The following is a 22,357-nucleotide window of genomic DNA, read 5'->3' on the forward strand; positions in this document are numbered from 1 at the left end:
TTTATTCACTCTTAAAGATGAAAACACACTCCTCTTTCTCTTTTTCCATTATCTCAATTTTATTTTCTAAATTTATTTTATTTTTATTTTTTGGTCATGCCACACGGCATGTGGGATCTTAGTTCCCCGACCAGGGATCAAACCCGTGCCCCCTGCATAGGTAGCATGGAGTCTTAACCACTGGACCGCCAGGGAAGTCCCCATTACCTCAATTTTAATCCCAGTGAAACAGAGAATAAAAAAGAGAAATGTGTGATAATACAAGTGAAGTTAAATCTGACTATGATGAAGAAATTCAGGCCAACTTAATAAATTAAAATTTCCCTTGTTGCACATATATCAGCAACTAATATTCAGTACATATAGCCTTCATGATTGCTTTATAGTGTTGGTTTCTATGAAATAGCTAGCAACATCAATACATGACATGAGAAACTAATCTGAGAAATGGTCCTAAATGACTTTCTTATTGGCACTCACTGTCTCCTGGGAGTATACCAATTCTTCCAAATATCCCTGTATATTTATTAGAAGCAAAATGACATTTATTTTCAAATTCTCCATAGGCGTTTGCTTTCCTCATTTTAAAGATCCTAACTAGACTTAATAGACTTATTATTCATTACAGACTTAATATACATTATAGACTTAATATTCATTATCTCTGCTAATTGCACCAGTATACTGCATTTGCTTTAATAATATTTTGGGGGCTAAACCTGCTCAAACTTACGGCGGTGGTTCTTAGTCTTTTTTTAAATCACAGACACCACGGAGTACCTGATGCAAGTTCTTGACCATTCAATAAGAAAAATAAATACAAACCTACAATTATACAGTAACTGTCAAAGTTTTATCAATTTATTATAACTCACTGAAGGTCCCCCAGTTAAGCACATATGACCTAAGAAACAGTAACTACTTAAACAACGTTCATGTATTTTGGCTTTCAATAGGATTAAATGAGAGGAGAGAGAAAAACTTCATCTCAAATAAACTTTTTATGTCATAGATAATTAATAGTGTAGCTTTTATATCAAGTATATGAAAAAATTTGTCAAAGAAAGTTGGCATATTTCCGTAATTAATACCTTCCTAATCTTAGAAGTACAATCGAAATTCTCTTGGAATTGTAGAGATAAAAAGAACTATTTCTTCTTTCTAATGTGTGACTTTATATACCTCACCCAATTTCCAAAGTATGCATGTATTTATATATGAATGTATTCATGAATATATGTATTTATTTATCATACTCCATCAACCTAACAACTAATTTGAAGTCACATTAAACCTGGCTATGTGAAGGAGTGTCGCCTATATTTAGTTTGGCCTTTTTTTTTAATCTAGGAAAATGTTGAGGCTCTACAAATCTGATAGATTTTATCTTAACTGATTTCTAAATATAGATATAACAGTTTTTGTTATATATATAATTTATGTCCATATCTTCCATAAAATAACAAATTACATCCCACTTTCAAATGCAGTTAGCTCTGTATACAAATCTCATTTTCAACACTAAGTTTTAAACTTCTGGAAAAAAAAACATGTATATTTTTATTTGTTTTCTGTGTGATGAGAAATATATTTCTGCTAAACGATCACCTCACACTTCTCTTACACACACACATACAGACATGCACATACACACAAACAGTTTCTGTAAATTCTGACATTTCTATGGTACTTTCTGTTGACAATTTTTGCTAAGTGTATGTTGATTAAGGTGCAGAATGCAGCAGAGTATTCTCAAGTTTGGAGAAGGTAACATTTTAGACCCTTAAGACTGAAGGTACCAGAAAAGTATGCATATACATGTCAAATCTATAGAAATAGGACTTCAGTGTTCATCAAACCATGGGACTGGGAAACAGGGTGTTTGAAACAATCTTATTCTGCTCTCTTGCAGGGCAGGCCCCATCTGACTTGTAGGTTATGAAGGAGGTATGCTTCATCTTGACATATTTTTAGACGCAAGAAATCAATTGTTGGGCATGGACATTTGTGGTTTCTGTGCTACCTCCTGGTGTCTCTTACAGTATAAGCCTTTTGCATATGTAGAATTTCAATAAGTAAAACCACTTAAAGCATAGGTTTAATGTTAGAAATAAAAATAATAAAAGGTAGTCATCAAGCAGTATCTAGATGTCAATTTTTTTCAATATGTTTACAAAGATTATTTGTACATTTTAAAGAAAAGTGGTTTTTCCATGATTAACTGGTATATAAACTCAATTTTTCATTGTATTTTGAGTGCATTGGCAAATCATTTAAATAAATCCATGTTATTTGTTTCGATTTTCCCTTTTTTTAAATTGAGATAAGATTGGTATCGAAACTTATATAATGTTTCAGATGTACAACATTAAAATTCAACATCTGTATACACTACGGATTGATTCCCACAAAAGGTCTATTTACCCTCTAGCACCATACAATTGACCCCTTCTTCCATCAGTTTCTTATAGTTTTATGTTTCTTTTCTCTGTGTATTCTTAGGGTCCAAGATCTTTTGATGCGCATAGACAGTTGGCTATTTGCTTCTTTAACATGATGGCCAATAGACTAACTGCAGACTCAATGTTTTATCTGTGTTATAGCTCTGCCCAAATTATTGCATGCTTCAGAACAAAGACCACACTTTGGAAAATGGCCCTATGTAAATGAACCTGTGAAAATCTGACATCTTTCTGTGCGTGCACAAATAACATATTAATTGTCATATTTTTTTCTAATTTCATGTAGAGAAAATTCAATATTATACTTAAATATAATATACATTTAAAACAGATTCCAATATGTTATGTACTTTTTTAAAATTTTTTATTTATTTATTTATGTTTATTTTTGGCTGTGTTGGGTCTTCGTTTCTGTGCGAGGGCTTTCTCGAGTTGTGGCAAGCGGGAGCCACTGTTCATCGCGGTGCGCGGGCCTCTCACTATCGCGGCCTCTCTTGTTGCAGAGCACAAGCTCCAGACGCGTAAGCTCAGTAATTGTGACTCACGGGCCCAGTTGCTCCGCGGCATGTGGGATCTTCCCAGACCAGGGCTCGAACCCATGTCCCCTGCATTGGCAGGCAGACTCCCAACCACTGCGCCACCAGGGAAGCCCCTGTTACGTACTTTTATATGCTTCTAACGTGTGTCATTCAATATTCACAAAGTGAAAAAAGAATATTTCCTAATTTCCCATCTCAAGGATGTCAAAACCATAAAAGGGATAACATTAACTAAATTATACTTAACATGACTGAAAATAAAGGTGCAGGTAGCATCGTGAGCCACCTGGAACTTCCAGTGGATAGCTATAGACCCTCCCTCACACAAACATACAGACAGTCCTTCCCTCTATGGGAAACAGAAAACATCCGTTTGGTTTTATGAAATGCTGCCAAGTGTGCATTAGAGCAGGTAGCATCAGGTTAAACTGTGTAACCGAAAACAAGCACTAATTGCATTTAGCATATACACACTATTTAATGACCATGATGTTCCATGTCAAAGGAACTTTTAAATACTGTTTTTCAAACATTAGAATTACAAACATTTTGAACATCTTTGGGAGGAAAGCATACTGATAAGAGAAACTACACTGAAATATTCAGAAAGTTTTCACCAGTGATTACAACTTTCTTTAATTGGATTCCCCAGCTTTTATATTTTCACTCTCCTTACTTTTTCTTTGCTTTTAAAAATATAGCCTCAAACTATTTTTGGTCATATTAGAATAAGCTTTATGCTAATATATTGTTTCCCACCTTTTCTCCATTTACTTGGGCAATGAATAAAACAAGATAAATTTGGAAATCTATGGGTGCATTTCTTCAAGTATAATTACTATAAATGGTATCATGTAACTCATAAATAATTACTCTCATGGAATACCACGCAATTTTAAATGTTACAGATAAAATTAATGAATACCAAAATATTTATCAGACTGCCCAAATGTGTTGGTACAAACTTACTTTTAAAAAGTATCTTCATTTACAAGACTACACCATTTTAACAAATAAAACAGACTCTGATTGTTTCATGTAAAGATTAAAGAGTTTTCTTAATAACTTTTGAGAGATCTGTATAAATATGAGTTTCTATGTCTGTGGTTGAATCAGAATAATAAGTTTAGAATATGTGTAATTCTCTTTCCTTTTACTTCAGTAAATATCCAACTGTACAATTGTGCTTAACTGTTATCATCCTGAAGAGCCATAAAAATTATATCAATAGTTATTATGTAATTGATCATGTACTGCATTTTTATTTTGGTATAATTCAACATTTTAGAAACTCAGAATTTTTTTCAGAAGTAATCTGATATATCTTCTTTTATATATCCAAACAAGTACATCTTCTATCAATGATTATTTTTATAATTTTCCAGATATATTTCTTAAACAAAGAAATTATCTTCCATAGTCCTCAGTATGTTTAGGGGCACTTCTGGAATTACAGCATAATGAGCTGCACTGACTTCTCCCCAGTGGAACAACTATAACTTATGAAAACTATTTAAAAATATAAAAAAGCATTTCAAGTCTCTGGAAATTGTCCTAATGTCATACAGGAGATGGAGAGAAAGATCTGTAAGAATGAAAGTCTGTGGGATTTAAGCCACCAAGCCTCTCTCTCCCTTTCTTTCCTCCTTTTTCCTGTTCAGTGAGATGAAAGCTCTACCCTTGTTGGATGCAGCCAAGGATCCAGGACTCACTCACCTCCCAGTCACAGTCTAGGGCTATGGTATCTCCCTGGCAGGGGCAGGCTGCAAGTATTTCTCATGCCCCAACCCTGTTCCATGTTGCGGGAGCTCTATTCTAGACACAAGCAGCTGAGAGGTTTGAAGTTCCCTCTCTCCACTCAACTTCCACTTGTAGGGTGTAAGTCTACACTGGTGCAAAAAGCTGAAAACTCCAATTACCATCATCCTAGCTCACAGATGTTCCATTTCAGAAGAGACAAACTGCTCCATGGCTGGATAGTAATGTAGGGGAGTTACTCTAAGAAAACTGGGCCAAACTTTTGGTGAGATTGAATAAGAAAAAAGAGAGATGACCCAATTACTAAAATCAGGAATCTAAGAGGAGACGTTACTACCAATGTTATAGAAAGCAGAAGGATTTTAAGAGTACTATACACAACTGTATACTAATCAATTAACTACCTTAGATGAAATGGACAAATTTTTACAAAGACATGAACTATGAAAACTGACAAGAAGAAAACAAATCTGAATAGACCTGAAACAATTAAACAAATTGAATTAGAAACATCAGAACTTTATACAAAGAAGACCCCAGGCCTAGATGACATTAGTTGGTAAAAATTTACCAAATATGTAATGAATTAATACCAATTCTTCACAAATTCTTTCAAAAAATAGAAGAGTAAGGAATACTTCTCAATTCTTCCTTTAAGGTCAATGTTATCCTGAAATATTATTCTTTGCCAAAACCAGGCAAAGGCATCACAGAAAAGAAAAATACACACTAATATCCCTTATGAATATACACGCCAAAATTTTCAACAAAATAATAGCAAGTGATTCCAGCAAAATGTGAAAAGAATTACATACCATGACTAAGTGGGATTTAATATAGGAATACAGGATTGGTTTAACATCAGAAAATAAATTAATATAATACACCATTTCAATAGAATAAAGCCCAAGATTCACATCATCTCAATAGATGCAGAAAAAGCATTGACAAAATCCAACATATCCTCATGATAAAAATATTCAACAAACTAGGAATAAAAGGAAACTTCCACAACTTGATAAAATTCACCTACAAAAAAATCCATAGCTAACATCATAATTAATGTTGGAAGATGGAATGCTTTTCCAATAAGATCAGGAAAAGACAAGGATTAGGCAATTAGGCAATCAAAAAATCACATCTAGATTGGAAAGGCAGAAGTAAAATAATCTCTGTTTGCAGATGGATATGATCTTGTGTGTAGAACATCCCAAGAAATCTTGTAAAAATCTATTAGAACTAATAATGCCATTTACTAATGTTGCGAGATGCACAATCAACATACAAAAGTTAACTGCGTTTCTATACACCAGCAATGCACAGTCTGAAATAAGGGACTTTCCTCTCCCCTCAAAAATAATAATCTTGAAAAAGAAGAACAAAGTTTGAGGACCCAAACCTACCAATTTCTAAATTTACTTCCCAGATACAATAATCAAGATGGTGAGGTACTGTCATAAGAATAAGCATATAGATCAATGAAATAGAATTTAGGGTCCAGAAATAAACTCTTATATTTACAGTCAATTGATCTTCCACAGGGCTGCCGAGAAATTCAATAGAAGAAAGAATAGTATTATCAACAAATGGTGTTGAATACCCATATGCAAAATAAGGACGTTGGACTCCTACATCACCCACCTACAAATATTAACTCAAAATGCAACATGGATCTAAGTGTAAGAGCTAAAACTATAAAACTTTTAAAAATAAAACATCTGAGTTAATCTTAATAACCCATTGTAGGCAAAACCTTATGAGATACAGTACCAACACCATAAGCAATAAAAGAAAAAAATAAATTAGATTTCATCAAATTAAAAACACTTATGCTATAAACAATACCATCCTGCAAACAAAGACAATCCAGAGAATGAGAGAGAACATTTGGAAATTAAGATCTGATATGGTTCTTGTATCCATAATATGAATAACTCTTACAACTCAAAATTCAAAAGAGAAAGAAAGAAGAGGAAAGAAAGAAGGAAGGAAGGAAGGAAGGAAGGAAGGAAGGAAGGAAGGAAGGAAGGAAGGAAAGAAAGAAAGAAAGAAAGAAAGAAAGAAAGAAAGAAAGAAAGAAAGAAAGAAAGAAAGAAAGAAAGAAAGAAAGAAAGAAAGAAAGAAAGAAAGAAAGAAAGGAAGAAGGAAAGGAAAGAAAGAAAGAGGGAAAGAAAGAAAGAGATGGAAAGTGAGAAAGAAAGGAAGGAAGGAAGAAGCAATTAAATAATGAAGAGAGACTTCGAATAATATTTCTGCAAAGAAAATATACAAATGGCCAATAAGTAAATGGAAAGCTGCTTGCCCACTAGGATGGCTGTAATCAAAAAGATAGAAACAAACAAGTATTGACAAGAATGTAGAGAACTTGGAATTTCATGCATTGATGGTGGGAGTGTAACATGGGCCAGCCACTTTGCAAAACAGTTTGGCAGTTCTTCAAAATATTAAATAGGAAATTACCATATGATTTAGCAATCCTACTCCTAGGTATACACCCAAGAGAAATGATTACCTATGTTTACACAAAAACTTGTATGCAGATGTTCATAGCAGCATTATTCATAATTGTCAGTAGTGGAAACAACCCAAACGCCCGTCTACTGATGAATAGGTAAATAAAATGTAGTATGTATATCTATATACTTGAATGTTATTTGGCAATAAAAAGTGATGTAGCATTGATAGAAGCTACAACATGGGTGAACCTTGAAAATGTATATTATGCTAAGTGAAAGAAGCCAGTTAACAAAAGAAAATATTTTGCATGATTCTGCATATATGAAATGTCCAGAATAGATCAATCCATAGACAGAAAATAAATTGTAGTTTTCTAATAGCTGGCTGGAGACGGGGGATAAAAGTGACTGCTAGCAAGTACAAGGTTTTATTTGCGTTCGTGGGGGTAGTGTAAAGAAGATGTTCTCACATTGTTTGTAGTGATGGTGGCACTCTGAGAAAATATTGTAAAATATTGAATTGTACACTTTAAATGAATTAGTTGTATGGTATGTGATAATATCTCAATAAAACATAAAACAGTTAAGATTTGTATTCAATTTATGTCTTATACGCACTTTACTGCATAACTACATGTCTTTTGCTGTTACTCTTTTCATCATTTAGCTGGAAAAATTGGAATCTCAGGATTTCCAATTCTCTCTGAAACCCATCCTATTTTCTGTATTCATTGCTATGTTCATATGTAATTTCAATGAATATTCTTTAAACTATCTTGCTTTCTTCCAAGTTATTGCAGAAATAACAGTTTTTTCTCCTACCACGTATCATCATCATGAATATTCACTGTGTTGACATAATCAACCAGGCAACTGTCCTCACTTTGTGAAATGTTATTTGCGTACAATTATTTCACAAAAAGGCACAATGGAGTCTCTATCTGTGCATTTCTTTACTTGTTATTCATTATTATCCAAGATGAGGCCAAATTTTGTCATGGTTTTCAGTGGTTTCATTGCTTCACAGAAGCAATGAGTGTCCACTACGGTCCTGGTGATCTAAACAGTGCTTTGTATTTAATACTATGTGTAAATATTTTAGGCCCTTCCTTACAGATAAAAATACCATGGCATTGATTTTGTGTACTAAGGTTGCTGTAACAAATCACCACAAACTTGTTGGTTTAAAATTTATTCTCTCACAGTTTTGGAGACCAGAGGACTAAAATCAAGGTATTGTCAAGACCATGCTCTGTTTGAAACTGGTAGAGAATAATCCTTGTTTGCCCCTCCCAGCTTCTTGTGGCCCTTGGCATCCATGGCTTGTGGCAGCATAACTCCAATCTCTGCTGCCATTTTCACATGGCCTTCTATCCTGTCTGCTGTGTCCTCTCCTCTTCTTTTAAAGACATCAGTCGTTGGATTTAGGACCATGCTAAATCCAGAATGATTTAATCACTAGGCCCTTAACTATCTAAAACTGTGAACGCTCTATGTCCAAATGCATTCACATTCTGAAATTCCTGGTGAACAGATATTTGGGGGGTGGAATTATTCAATGAACTACATGCATGAAAATTTAAGTAGTGGAAATTGCATAAGTCAGAATCACTGGTTTGAATCTTTTCTACCATTAATTGGCTGTGAGATTTGGGGCAAAATGCTTAAACCTGTGAACCCCAGGATTCTTACTGGAGGTTAAAACAGTGATAATGATTCCTATTTCATAAAGTAATATGGGGATTAGAAATTATGCATATAAAGTACCTACATACCCTGACTTGGAAGTACAGAATATTTGATAAATGGTAATTAAAAAAAAAAAAACTTGCCCAGAGTAAAATTTGAAATATAAGAGGTGGATCAAGTCTTTAAATTCAAGTGTCTCTGATTTGAAAAACCCTTTTCCACAGATTTTATTCTCCTGATACATGTGGAACTGCATTAAAATGTTAAATCTACTAAGGCACTGTTCAGACACGATCCTTTTAAGTAAAGTATGTTTATATGTTTATATTAATATTAGTTATGGTTTGTGGTTATTCCATTTAGGATAAGTTGCTAATGGCCTCTGACTACACTTTTGCATAAACAGGGCAAAGAGCCTATCATATGTAACCCAAATGGAGGGCTTCCAGAACCACAAACCATGAACTATTCTAAGGAATCTCCTACAAGGAAAGTATACAATAAAATGGTGATTAAAAATAGTCATTAAAGCAAAAACACAGGTTTTAAAAATGAGAATTTGTATTATCCTATAATATCTTAAGTTAGGAAATTTTAAAAATATGTTTGTTCAGTTATAATTAAGGCAATTATTAGTTATTCATTAGTAATATTTGAGACAATTGAATTCAACTGCCAATTGTTTTGGGACATTTGTAATGATTTCATTGATATTCTTCTGAATATGTATAGTTTATAATTTTGTTAATCAAACCACTTTACAACTTATTTTGCTTCTTTATTCTTCATATTCTCATTAAAAAAATACATTTCTTGAATTTCAAGATTCAGTAAAAACAGATTTTATTTAATAATGTGCCTTTTCACACATTGAAATATCTTATGGCTGTTAAAATGAACTAAATCAACATGTATCAACAAGGATAAGATTCAGAAACTTGAGTGACACAAGTTGTGAAAGGAATTACATATATTTAATAAGAAAATAGCGATGCTACATGTTCCTTATGTTTATAAGACTTGTGTATTAAAAATAAGAAACATGAATGATTTTGGGCCCACCAATACCACAGTAATAATGACCTCTGAGGAGGTCAGGTGGAGAAAGGACTGAGGGTGTATAAAACTTCAGCTGTTAACATTTTATTTGACAGGGAGAAAGCGAGAGAGGGAAAGAAAGAGATTTGAAGCGAATATAGCAAAATATTAACTTCTTTCTGCTATAGTGTTTTCTGTATATTTTATACACATGATCATTTTAAAAGTGTGACATTGATTTAGCCATCAAATCAAGGCAAATCTGCTGTCACAGTTCCTATCTATTGAAAACAAAACAAGCAAAAGCAAAACAAACAAACAAAATGTGTAACAGTACCAACTCAAACAAAAAATATTTCTTCTTGTGTTAAAAAGATCATCAATACATTGATCCAAATCCTTCTGTGCATTTTTAGAATAAGAGAAAAGTGCCACAATGTTCACAATCCTTTTGTTCGGTCTTCCTCCTCTTTCCCCATGTATGTGTTCTTACTCTTACATTGAGCAAAAGCTGACCTAGGACAAGCCAAGGCACCAATAACACTGATATCAGACAGGGCCCTGATTCAGGCCACATGGAGCTCAGCATTCAGAACTTGGTGTGGTTAGTGGACTGAGCTTCTTCATCCGTCCCTTCTAGAGCGTGTGCATGGGGCTTCCCACAAACAGTGCTGCAGAACTTCATCTGTGGATATGATGCTACCACAGAATGAAGGATTGAGATTTTGTTAAAAAAAAAAAAAAAGTGAAGGAGGGCTGAGCTGAGCAAAGTGGGAAAGTGAAGAGGTTTTGCCAGTTTGGGACTTTGCCAGTACTATGGACTCAATGTATGTGTTCCCGCCAAATTCATATGTTGAAACCCTACCCACAAATGTGATGGTATTAGGAGGTGGGGTCTTTGGAGGTAATTAGGATTAGATGAGGTCATGAGGTGGAGCTCTCACGAATGGGATTAGTGTCAGTCTAGGAGTCAGAAAGAGAGTTAGCTTCCTCTCTCTGCTCCCTGCCATGTGAGGACATACAATGCAACCTGGGAGAGGGCTGTCACCAGAACCCAACCATTCTGCCACCCTGATCTTGCACCTCCACCCTCCGGAACTGTGAGAAATAAACTTCTGTTGTTTGTAAGTCACCCCATCAATGGTATCTTTGTTACAGCAGCCCTAGCTAAGACAGGAAGTATAGGAAATATAACTCTAACTATAATCTCTTAATAATAATCTCAAATAATTTCAACCAAATGTCTTTCTGCATAGAACTAAATTAAAGAATGAAGTTTATATTGCTCTAAATCCATTTAAGTTGACTTGGAGAATCATGCTCAGAACAAAAACTATTAAAGGAAGGTAGATTATAGAATTCCTATTCATTTAAAAATAAAAATAATAAATTACTGACTATGTCATAAGGTGTAACATCCACCTTCCTGTTACAATATTCAGGTGGCAAAGCTAATAGAAGGCTGTGTCTTTTCACTTAGGCATTAATCCTGAAATTGGGAAAATAATTCTAACTGCTGAGAACGTACATCTGAATTATGATCTAATGGATGATACAGCTAAGACTATTTGCAATTTCTTAATTTCCACAGTTAGTTTTAACAAAGAAGAATTTGATCAAATTAAGACTATCAAATGTATTTTACACCATTTATTTAAAAATACTTGCCTGCATTTTTTTGGTATATTGATGCTATGCAGAAACAGGTGCCCAAATTTTACTTAGTATAGTTTTTGGGTGACTAATTTGCTTTTGTAATTTGCTATATGTTTCAGTAAGATAACAGTCTTGATTTTTAAAAAATCTTGGTTTGATTAGCATTTGCATTAAAGTTCTAATCTCATTGAGCAGTTTTATACTGTAAAAAGATAGTATTACTTAATAACTAAAATAAACCTAATGACATTTTGAGACTAGTCACAATACCTGATTTAGAATGACCTTGGATTAATTAATTTGCACATTTTCTGTGTCTGCTAAAAGTTAACCTCGTCTTAAGCAAGTGGGAAGAAAAGTGAGGAAAGCATAGAGGTATAGGTTGGCCACTTGGGTCCTTGGGGAAGTCTACTGAGCTAATGAAAATGTTTGCTAAGCCAGCTTTAATTTTCTTTAGAATTGCTTTTAAAGATGCTTTCTTGAACTACTGTCTGTCAAACTTAACATTTTGGAAGACAATTTTAAGGCTATTTTCTGAGGATTTTAATCTCCTCCCCCCAACCATCCCTTCCTTTTAATTTAGCAAAAATATCATAGCTTATATAATACAAAATATACCTAATAAGCTTATGAGTTCTAGATCACTGTTACTATAGTAATATTTTTCTTTGCTTTTTTTTCCTCTGAAGAATCTTTAAGAGCACACATATATGTAATTTGATAATTTTTCCAATGGATTTTTAACTTTTTACATTACAGTCTAAGATAAGTTTTCTGTTAACATGAATTTGAATTTTATATTTTATATCACTTTCTATTTACAATTAATAAATATTAGATTTATAATTGTACCACCGAAGGACATTGAGACAAACATGGCAGAAAGGAACTCAATCCACCTCTGCACATTAACTGACTGACTCTGATATTACGCTCCATTTTCCCACCAATTGGCTCTCTCAAAGTTTCTCAAACATACCAATTCTTTCCAGTTTCAGGCCTTTTGCATTTTCTCTTCCCTCTGCTTGGAATACTCTACACGAGGCTCTATATTCACATTAACTCATCACTTCACATAGCAGCCTCCATCAACATTTATATCTCACTTAAAATGCCACTTCTTTGGAGAAGACATCTACAACCTCCTGTCACTTGTAACTTTCTGAAATTATTTATTTCTTCATCTGCTTATTGTATACCTTTCCTCTCCTTCAAAACTCCCTCCTCCATCCAACTAGAGTAAACTTGAGGAAAGAAAGGATCCTGACCCTTATTCACCACTCTATTTCTAATAACTAAACAGTGCTTGACACATATCAAGAGCACAATAAATATTGTTGATTCATGGAATAATATTTTTAAAGGAATAGATTATTATATTAAATGTACTTAAATATTACCTCTTTTGCTTTATTACTCATAATAATTTTTTCTAGCTTGCCCCTATATTTCTCTTATATAAATGTAAATTTAAGTAGGTATTTAGAACCAACAGATGATGTTATAGAGATTCTACTCTGTTTACATTATAGTCACAGAAACAAAAGGTCAGATAATACACTATATTTTCCTTAAAATTACACCAGCTAAAATCAAATGTGAGACTAGAACTTTGCTACCAGTCTTTTGTTGTTTTCATAAAACATGTGGAAATGTAGTTAAAATGCTAAATGAATCCTTCAACCTGTTTTGAAAAGAGAAATGTTGAGTAGTAAAAATGGCACTGGATTCCAAAGATCTTAACTTTCATTCTCTGCTGCATCTCCTACTAGAAGTGTAATCCTGACATATTTAACTATTCTGAGATTCAGATGCTGTAAATTGAAATCAAAACATTGCTTTGAGGCTTAAGTAAGAACATATATTCAAAGAGCCTGGTAGAGACCCTGATAATTAATAACTCTCCCAATGTATGGTATTTTGCTGTCATCCTGTTAACTAGTGAGGTAATCAGTATGGCTCTTATGATTCTAGCTGATTGGCCTCAGGAATTGCCAGGTTCTCCTTCCAAATCTCTTCCCTACTACAAAACTGAGAACATTACCCATCGTTGCCTCAGGTTATGCCATTTACTCGCTCGCAGTTACCTCCATTGCTTCACGAAGTCCTTAAATTAAAAAAGAGTAGAAGGTATAAAGATTATTGTTCATTAATTACTTCAATTCTTGTTTATTTAGCACTTTGTTTTTTGCCTCATTAAATTTCAATCAAAACTACAACTGAAGGGAAGAAAAGGTAGTGGTTCCCACTCTGTGGGAAACTGGAGGAGGCTACCCTAGGAAAGCCTCTCTTCTCTGGTTGCCTGAAAAAAGATTCTGAGAGTCAGGAGGAACAATTCTCCTCCTTCATCCGAGGGAACTTGGTGGTGCCTATAGTGTCAGCTCTTCCTCAATCTTCTTGACCTTTAAACCTCCATTAAATGCTGTTAAGTATCGAGTAAAACCCAAATCTTACAGAGAGAGTTATGAGATCATCACTTGATAAATTACTTCCTAATTATGCAATACTACTATTGTCTCTTTGTTAAACCAGTATAATATATGGCTGAAATAGAGATGAATTAAAGTGCAGAACCAGCGAATCTAAAAGGTATGATAATAAGTTCACTAATATACCACAAAGATCTCCCTAAACTTTTATTAAATGTAGTGCAAAGTTCAAAAATAAATAAATAAAAAATAAAAGGTATGATATTCAATATGAGCTTCTGAATTTCTGCATGAGGTGAGAGTTCTTAAACTGTATACAAATACTTAGAAGAAAAAGAAGGTTTTTATTTTTTCTGCTAAAGTCCAGAATATTCATAACCTTCTTCCTCTTAAATGCCCATATCACTTTTTGCTTATAAGATCATGTGTGATGTTCACAAGCGTCAAGAAACACAGTGGCAGGGAGACTGCCATTAGCTGGTAAAGCACAGTTTCTCTGAATTCAAGGCTCATGAAATAAGAGTGGTTTTAAGTTGAGAAAGAAAAGAATCAACCAAGCACTGTAGGTAATGATTTAGCACAATGTACTTGGGACGTATTTAATAAACAATGGCGGTGGTATAATTTTGCTTTTTGGGTACTTAATATGTGGACTTTGAAGTCCTCCAGCTGCCCCCTAAGTCCAGCATCCAGCTGCTGGGCTGCAACCAGGAAGCATTCAAAGACCACTGCTTCAATTAGCTCCCCACTACTTAGAACAGGTACTTATTGCCAGTAGTGATAAGTTAATCAACAAATGAGTCAATTAAAGAAGTAATTAAAGTGTAAAACAGCAGGAAGGGGACTTGCTTTTAAAAGACGTGGTAATACTTAAGGTTAAGTCAAGTCAGCTTACTTACAATGCATCAGATCTGCCTAAAAGAAAATCTTCATGTGTCTCTTCTAGCTGGTGAATTCTGCTAAATCAGTTGACATAATCAGTATGGCTGTTAACTATTGCCATAGAATCAGTGGAAAACGTAGTCAATCATTTGTTTTGTTTTGTTTTAATTCTCTATAAGGGCCATTTTGTGTTAGGAACTAAATGGTATGCAAGGGAAAAAATAACAGATTTAAAGTGTCCATTGTTTTAATAATGGTGCCAAGATTATGTGGATCAATTGTGCATTTAAACAACTTTTCTTGTAGCACTGTACAGAACAATAAATGCACATAGACTGTATTCTGACATCTGCGTGCTCTTTCAATAATTTTTAAGTTTGATATTTATTATATCTCTGAGGCATTTTTTTAATTTGAGCAAAATTTTGAAATTATAATGGAAATCAATGGAACTATATGATTAAAGGCACAAGTGATCAATAAGATGCATTTTTTCAAGAATGTATATTTGTGATCACATTAATCAACATAATACACTACAACTTAGAGACTGGAGATGTTCTTATGCTAGTTCCAAAGATGATTTAGACCAAGGGAAATTAGTCCACATATTATATTAGGAGGAGCACTTTTATTTGATGTCTTCATTAATTCATATAAAGAAAGTGGTTATATATTATTATCCCTCTTTTCAGATTAAGAAATCTGGGGTATAGGGCAATCATGGACCTTGCTCAAGTTCAAAGAATTTATAACTGGTATAACAAGAGTTCATATACTGACTTCAAATTACTTGCATATATTATTAATCACTGGATTTGGGTGATAGCAAAAAACCAAAACTGTTATTGTGAAGAAATTTTAACTTTTAAAAATATTGTTAATACCTTGTAGTGAAGGATAATTTTAATAAGGCAGATAATTTACTCACCCCTTTCTGTCTAAGTAGAATAAAGAAACAGATGTGTTTGAAATTCCTTTACTAGCTGATGTTATTTTAGTAGGCCTGGTGGAATATGTCAAGATTTCAGTCTTTTCTGGAGATCAATACTGAATCTATATTACATTTGGCTTCTATAGTGACCTTCCTCTTGGCATTGTCTCTCCCCTTAACTATGATACAGTTATTTCTATCTGTAAATCACTTTAATACTCAAGTGATATTTTGTACATAATCACAAGGCATATGGGAACAACTAGACAAGTCCCAGCATGGTCCAGAGCAGTGGCTATCAAATTTAGTGTGCATCAGGGTCATCTGGGATGCTGGTTAAAACAGATTGCTCAGCTCACCTCCAGGGTTTCTGAGTTAGTAGGTCTGGAATGAGGTTTAAAAATTTACCTTTTTAACAAGTTCTTAGGTGATGCTGATGCTGCTGGTCTGGATACCACACTTTGAGAAACACTGGTGTGGAAAAAAGAGCAAATTCTTTGGAAATGGAGTGTCCCAGGGGTGAATCGCATATTTGCTACTTCACTATATGTATAATTTGGGGCAAGGTACTTTAGTTCTATAAGTCCCAGTTAATATATTGTAAAAATATAAATCTACCTCACCATCTTCTTGGGAAATTGAAATCAGTCGATGCATAACACATGGCATTTCATAGGTATTCATATATTCTCTTTTGAAGTGCTTTCTTTAGTGATTTATAAAAATATTTTTGTTCTATTAAGTATACTCACTCATTGTCCATTAGCCTGCATTTTCCTTTTTTAAAGTTTGTCATGCTTATTTTTTGTCTTATTAACCTTTTCTAACTGATGGTCAAAATCAATATTTGCCTTGTGTTTTCTTCTTTCTCTTTTTTTTTTTATTGGAGTATAGTTGCTTTACAATATTGTGTTAGTTTATACTGTACAGCAAAGTGCATCAGCTATATGTATACATATATCTCCTCTTTTTTGGATTTCCTTCTCATTTAGGTCACCCCAGAGCATTGAGCAGAGTTCCCTGTGCTATACAGTAGGTTCTCATTAGTTATCTATTTCATACATAGTATCAATAGTGTATATATGTTAATCCCAATCTCCCAATTCATCCTACCTTGTATTTTCTTTTTATGTGTTCACTAAACAAGGTCTTTGTCTCAATATCAGATACATATCTCATCATATTGTCTTCTAGTTAATTTCTGTTTTGATATTTAATCTTTAATCAATCTGATGGTGTGTAGGTAATGTGGTGTGAGAGTGTGTGTGTGTGTGTGTGTGTGTGTGTGTGTGTGTGTGTGTGTAGAGAGAGAGAAAGAGAGAGAGAGATAAAGAGAACTCAAACCCAAATAAATGCTTAGAACTCAAACCCAAATAAATGCTTAACTCAGTTGACTCAGTGTCCTATATTAAAGGTCTAACAGAAGAAAAGGTATGCCCATTTCTGGCAAAAATAGTACTTATTGCAGTCCTTATCATATTTCTACAAATGACATTCAGCATTCAATCAAGAAGTACAAGGCACACCTTTGAAAGAAGGAAGAAAGAAAAGAAGCAAGGAAGGAAGGAAGGAGGAGGGAGGGAAGGAAGGAGGGAGAGAGAGAGGGAGAGAGAAAGGGAAAAAAAAATAGAAAATACAATTCACTGTCAAGAGATGAAGCAACCCATCTTATGAGGCTTAGCAATGGCCCAAATATTGAATCTATCACACAGGGATTTAAAAATAACTATGAATAATATATTTTTTAAATGTTGTGAAAATGTAGAGGAAAATAAGAGGCATTTCAACAGTGATATGAGACTACTGAAAGAGCTAAATATAAATGTTAGATATAAAGATCACCATAGCAAAGATGAAGAAATCCATTAAAGGGCTCATCTACTGACAGGGTATGGCTGAATGTGAACCAATAACTTAGATCAAAAAGATCAAACTTAGATCAAAAAGTTATCTAAAGTGAAACATGAAGATGATGAAGAGTGTAAAAAAACAAAAACAAAAACAGTGCATCCCAGAACTGTGAGACATTATAAATCACTCTAAAATGCATGTAACTGGAGTTACAGAAGAGAGAGGGGGAAAGTAGAAGAAATATTTGAAGAAGCCATAGATGACAATTCTCCAAAATTAATGAGAGAAAATAAACCACGCATTCAAGAGCCTGAAACAACCCTAAGCAGAATGAATAAAAACAACAACAACAACAGAATAGTAACATCGTAGTCAAACTGCTAGAAAGCAGCCAGAGAGGGTTAGGGGGATGGGAAACATTACATCCAGAGAAGCAAAGATAAGAATAAGAGAAAACTTCTTATCAAATGATGTAAGCCAGAAAACAATGGAATGAGATCTTCAAAGTACTGAAAGAAAGAAAACCATCAAGTCAGGATTCTATACCCAGCAAAAAATATCATTCTAAAACAAAGCCAGGGACTTCCCTGGTGGTCCAGTGGTTAAGACTTTACCTTCCAATACCGGGGGTGTGGGTTTGACCCCTGGCTGGGGAGCTAAGATCCCACATGCCTTGGAGCCAAAAAAACCAAAACATAAAACATAAGCAATATTGTAACAAACTCAATAAAGACTTTAGAACTGGTCCACATCAAAAATAAATAAATAAGTAAATAAAATAAAATGAAGCCAAATGAAAGACTTCTTTAAATAAACAAAAGCTGTGTGGAAATATTTCCAGCAGCATGTGCTACAAGATATGCTAAAGAATGTTTTAGGGCAGAAGCAGTATGATTGCAGATTAAAATCTTGATCTGTGCTAAGAAATTAAGAAAATGAAAGTAAATAGAAAGACATTATTTCCTTAGATTGAACTGCTTCAAAAGCATTTGTTTAATGCAAAAGTAGTAGTAATGTACTATGGGGTTTATACAGTGCTTAGAATTAAAATGTATGATAACAGTAACAAATATGGGAGAACAAAAACAATATGTTTCTAAATTTACTATATGTGAAGTGGTATAACAGATTAATATGTATGCCTATATATTATGTATATATATATCACCTATAACATTACATATCTATTCATGATGTTAAAACCTACTAGAATGTTCACTAAACTTATTTTGATATCTTAATAAAACTGGAAGAAAAAAATAAAATCTACCAGATATTTACTTCCTTATTTTCTTTTGAAACATTAATTTTCTGAAAAGTGTGCATTAAATTCTTATATATGACATCTTATTGCTTTGATTCAGTTTTCAATTGAAATTTTATTTCAAATTTTATTCCAATTTATTTTATTATTTTGTTATTAAATAAACAAATGTTTAAACATTATACATGCCATATTCATTCTTTTGCTGATTAAATTTCATATTTAAAAATTCAAGCTCATTTTCCATATTATTGTCTTCAGCATGTTCATATTTACATCTTTTCTCAAATAAGCAAAAACTATGACTCATAATGACCTCTCTTTTCCCCTTTTTTCTACTTCTACCCCCCCCCCACCATGGTTCCTTCTAAAGTATGAATTCTGAGTTATTATGGTTGATGCTTTTTACATTTTTAAAACCAATTCTTACTTCAACAACAATAAACTTTCTGAATTGGCAGTCCACCATTCTTTGTTATATCTACTGCTCCTATTAGGAGTACATTTTTAAAATGCTTTCACAGAGGGTCTTTGTGCAGAAACTTTTATGTACATATGTCCCTCAAAATGTATTTAACACTTGCCTTTTAATGGTTATGTTTCTGGCTATAAAATTCTAGGTTCCAAGTTATTTTGCTTCAATATTTTTAAAATATTCAAATATCTTGGCTTTTATTACTACTGTTCAGGAATCTGATTTCTTTCTAGGAAATTCCTTCTTCAGAAATAATTTCCAAATTTCACCATAAGGGCCTGGATTGTCTTTTCTTTTCTTTTTTTTTTCCTTAGATATCTTGTTTTATATCCTATGCATCCTTTATAGCTAATATCTTAAACTTTTTTTTTCATTTTTATGCCATTTTATTATGATTTCTTCAATTATTTCCTATCCTATCATTCACTATTTTTTGTTTCATTCAGCTTTTCTAATTATAGTTTCTCTTTTAACTCTTATTTTTTGGCAAGTCATTTGACTTGATTTTTTCAGCTCACATATTTTGCCATTTGGCTGTATCCATTTGACTATTCAAACTAGCTGTTGAGTTCCTTATTTCAATAATTATTTTTAATACCCAGATCTCTGCTTGTATCATCTTTAAAGTTACCTAATGCCATTCTATGTTTTTCTTTGCGGATATTTGCTGTTTTAAATACCTGTCTTTTCTGCCCCATTAACTCAGCTTTCTCTGTGGTACGTTAATTAGTGCTCTCCTACTTTTATAATCTTTGTGATCCTGAGATGTCTTAATAATGCACTTTATGATTTCATACTACCCTGGAAGTATTAAGCTAGATATATGCTTTGTAATACCAAATGTTGGGATAAGGGTAGGAACCTAAGCTTTGGACTTGTTCCTTCTAGGAGAGTTAAGGAAATAAATGGGTATGGAGAACCTCAAGGCAAAGGCCACTGTTATTATAATGTGTATTTTACCTCTTCTCTCTTATACCCCATCAGTTGGTCGGGCTCCATGGGAAACTTCCCAGTGTCTTTTCCCCAGATGCAGATATTTCCAAGATCTGCTTCTATGGGTTGTAATTATCTAGCACATGGTACAGAATGAACATTTGTAGGAGGAGGTACTCAGAGGCTGGCCTCTTTTTGTGTTCCTAGTAACATTTCCCCTAGCTGGGTTTCAGGAATGGCCTGATGCACCTTTAGCAGTAATTCTGGGCTAGCATGACTGTTTGCTCTATGGTAGAATGGAACTAGCAGCATCTCGACCCGTAGGGGCAGAGCCAGGGTCATGACTAGCAAGCTCTTCCCCAGTTTACATTCTGCTCTAGACACCTACTTGCTCTCTGCTTGATGCCATCATTGCCACTAGTACAGAGGAACCTACCTTACTTCTATCTTCCTTGAGGATTTTTCACACTAACGTGTGATTTGCATGTTAATGACTGCTCCACACAAATATTTTTGAAAAGTCTGTGTTTGAGAGTTTAATATGATTGGGAACCCTCTTAGTTTTATAATCTACAAAGAAATACTTTCTTAATTTTCTAGAAAGAATGACAAGAGAAGAAAGACAAACATCATTGTGGCATTTTTTTCCAAACAAGCACGCATATGCACACACACAATTCTATTATCCTCAGTGTTACAGTGGGCAATTGTATTATTAAGCTTAAGTTGTAAATCTCAAGTGTTTTGAATAAGAAAATCATTAATAACTTCTACTATCGACACATGGAATCCTTAGACCATTTCCTTTTAAAATATTACAAATAACATTGTTCAATTTAAATTAAGGACTACATATTTAATATCTTTAATCACTTTTGAACTACCTAACTCCAATTGTTAATTTAATGTTTAATGGGCATTTTAGATTTTAATCAAGATTTCTATCATTTTTAACATACAATATAAAGTATTCAAACTATATGTTTAGCTGTACCTTTTGAAATTATCTTTGAATAATCAAAATAGTTTTGTTATCAAAGCAAAACTTATCAGATTTAATATAAAAACCAGATTTAATTGAGGAATGAGATACCCTAAGAGTGCCCTTAGCTTGACTGGGATACCATTGATGTTTTAAACCCAAGATAGCTGAGGTTTTGAGTTTATTCAACTTTTGAAAAACTTTACATATATATTGAATATATATATATATATTATCATTAGATATATATTTTTTAAATTATATCCTTGCATGTGTTTAAAGGGTGCTTCATGTTAACATACAAAATATATTTTGTCCTGGCTTATGAAAATAGTTTTATGTTCTAGCAAATTATATTTGCACACGTTTTAGAAAAAAAAAAACAACAACAACCCTGAATCCTTTTCTTTGATTTACAAATAACCATTGTTTGTGACTTTGTTATGATTTTTTCCCAATTAATTTAAATAGAAATAAATAGGTAGAGGTGAAAAGAGAACTGAGCTCTCTGATACTTAGAGTTTTATTACATCTTGTGGATGGAGCTTAGTTGTGATTGTTCTCTCAATGGGAGGGAAAATAAAAAAACAAGAATTCTCTCCTCTCACAGAGATGTGCTAAGTGATATGTGCTAAGAGATGTGGTAAAGAATACTAAGGATGAAAAGTAATGCTGGGCTTAGTGTTTTCTTCTTCCTACTTTTGTTTACTTGAATTATGCTTGATATTATTTGGATATCAAGTTTTCTTAAGGGGTGCACTGAAGTCAAAATGTATTTTACCCAAATAAAAGAAAGTATGAGAAAAAAAGGCAGTGAAAACAGGGCTCAGGGATAGGGATAATATCCTAGGCTTGTTTGCTAGTGAGATTTAAGGGCTTTGTCATTTAGAAATCTCCTTGTGATGTATTAACTGAAAACATGAACATATTGTGTCCAAACGGTGCATATATTGTGAAATGCAATGTGCTGGGAACATCTATGTAGGCAATTGTGTTGTGAAACGACAAT

The sequence above is a fragment of the Balaenoptera physalus genome (genome assembly GCF_965194825.1).
Source record: "Balaenoptera physalus genome assembly, chromosome: 6".
Lineage (NCBI taxonomy): Eukaryota > Metazoa > Chordata > Mammalia > Artiodactyla > Balaenopteridae > Balaenoptera > Balaenoptera physalus.